This window comes from Rhinopithecus bieti, unplaced genomic scaffold (assembly GCF_001698545.2).
Source record: "Rhinopithecus bieti isolate Rb0 unplaced genomic scaffold, ASM169854v2 scaffold_22039, whole genome shotgun sequence".
Lineage (NCBI taxonomy): Eukaryota > Metazoa > Chordata > Mammalia > Primates > Cercopithecidae > Rhinopithecus > Rhinopithecus bieti.
This window is the reverse complement of record NW_016810828.1, coordinates 1,428,478-1,430,498: the sequence shown is the minus strand read 5'-3', so window position 1 is coordinate 1,430,498 and position 2,021 is coordinate 1,428,478.

The following is a 2,021-nucleotide window of genomic DNA, read 5'->3' as shown; positions in this document are numbered from 1 at the left end:
TTTTTTTTTTTTTTTTTTTTTTTTTTAGATGAAGAGAGGAAAATCTAACTTACCTACCACCCTCACTCTAAGGTGTGAAACGCGTGGAATAGCGAAATTCCTCTTTCCTAAAAGCGTAGTTTGAGAGTCACTGAGGAAAGGACAGCTTCAGGAACGCTTCCTTCACCACTTTGCCAGGTACTAGTATTTCTTAAGGAGCAGTAAGAGCACTAATGAGGTTGTCACCATTATCACCCACCTCCCAAATCAGGGCTGTTTGACCTCGAAAGGGTCTGAGATCCGGACTCTATCGGTCTGGTCTGGGAATCTACATTCTAAGTAAGTGTCCCAATGGAGTCTGCTGCAGGGGTCCCTGTTTGACTTCATTCCTTCTTCCTGCTTGCCCCCCGGCCTGTCTCCCCACCACGAGCACTTCCAGTGAGAGAAGAACTTGCTTTCTTCATAGGTGGAGTAATAAAGATAAGTATTGTTATAACTGAGGCATGCGTGGTGCTCTACAATTTGCAAATCCCTTTTATATTCATGTATGGGTCAGCAAACATCTAATGAGTGTCCACAACATGCCTGCCCCTGTGCTAGACCCTGAATGTGGCTGCAATCTGTCCTAAAAATGTTCACACTTTAAAACATACTTACAATTGAATAAGTGATTGATGCTAAAGGCGCAGATGATTATCCTCATTTAATGAACCAGGACACAGACATTGAAAGAATTTACTTTCTTTTCACGGTAAGAACTTGGATTTGCATCCACATCTGATTACTACAGGTGTCATTTTTCAGCTTACATTAATTGTCAAAGTGTACCGAAAAGATTTCTTCTCTCCTTATTACTCCCCATCAACTACAAGGGCTACCATTAGTGAGTAATTCTTTTGGATAATTAAACTTTGCTTTCAAAATACAAATACTGGCCAGACACAGTGACCCACGCCTGTAATCCCAGCACTTTGGGAGGCAGAGGCCGACCAGTCACCTGAGGTCAGGAGTTGGAGATCAGCCTGGCCAACATGGTGAAATTTCCATCTTTACAAAAATACAAAAATTAGCCAGGCGTGGTAGCTATTAATGCAGTGAGGTGTTAAATGCAGTGAGGCCTGACAAGTATAAATGAATTTACTTAGCTCCTTCCCTCTTTTTTTTTTTTTTTTTTTTTTGACACGGAGTCTCACTCTGTGGCCAGGCTGGAGTGCAGTGGCTCGATCTCGGCTCACTGCAACCTCTGCCTCCCAGGTTCAAGCGATTCTCCTGCCTCAGCCTCCCAAGTAGCTGGGACTGCAGGTGTGTGCCACCATGCCCAGCTAATTTTTGTAGTTTTAGTAGAGATAGGGTTTCTCCATGTTGGCCAGATGGTCTCGATCTCTTGACCTCGTGATCCACTGACCTCGGCCTCCCAAAGTGCTGGGATTACAGGCATGAGCCACCATGCCCGGCCAGCTCCTTCCCTTTTAACAGTTAGCTGGTAACCTAAGGAGTGAGACGTCACATGTTTGGACTGCAGGGGACATTTTAAAGCCTGGTTAGTGCTGAGAACAGAGGGGAGGGATCAGAAGGTACCTGCCAGAGCTACCAACTCACTCACTCAGGAGCTTTGCCTAGTAACATTTTAAAAAGTCAATTGGGTATTACTACTTAATTCTACTGACATTTTAAAGATTATGTTTATTCACAATTTTCTTGGCCTGTTCTGATGTGAGGAGATGGCATGCTCTAAGGGTAATTGGTATGGTTGCTTTAGAAGACTGGCTGTTTCATCTGAACATATACCTGCCTTAGGACCCAGAAATTCCTCTCCTAGGAGTATATCCAAAAGAATGAGAACTTATATTTACAAAAACATTTGTGCACAACTGTTCGTAGCAGCTTTATTTGCAATGATGAAAAACTGGAAGCATGTCAGATATCAACAGATGAAGAGAAAAACTGTCATATTCACACAATGGAATACTGTTCAACAATAACAGGAATGAACTACTGAATGAACTACTGAACACATGAATGAATCTCAAGGATAGCATACA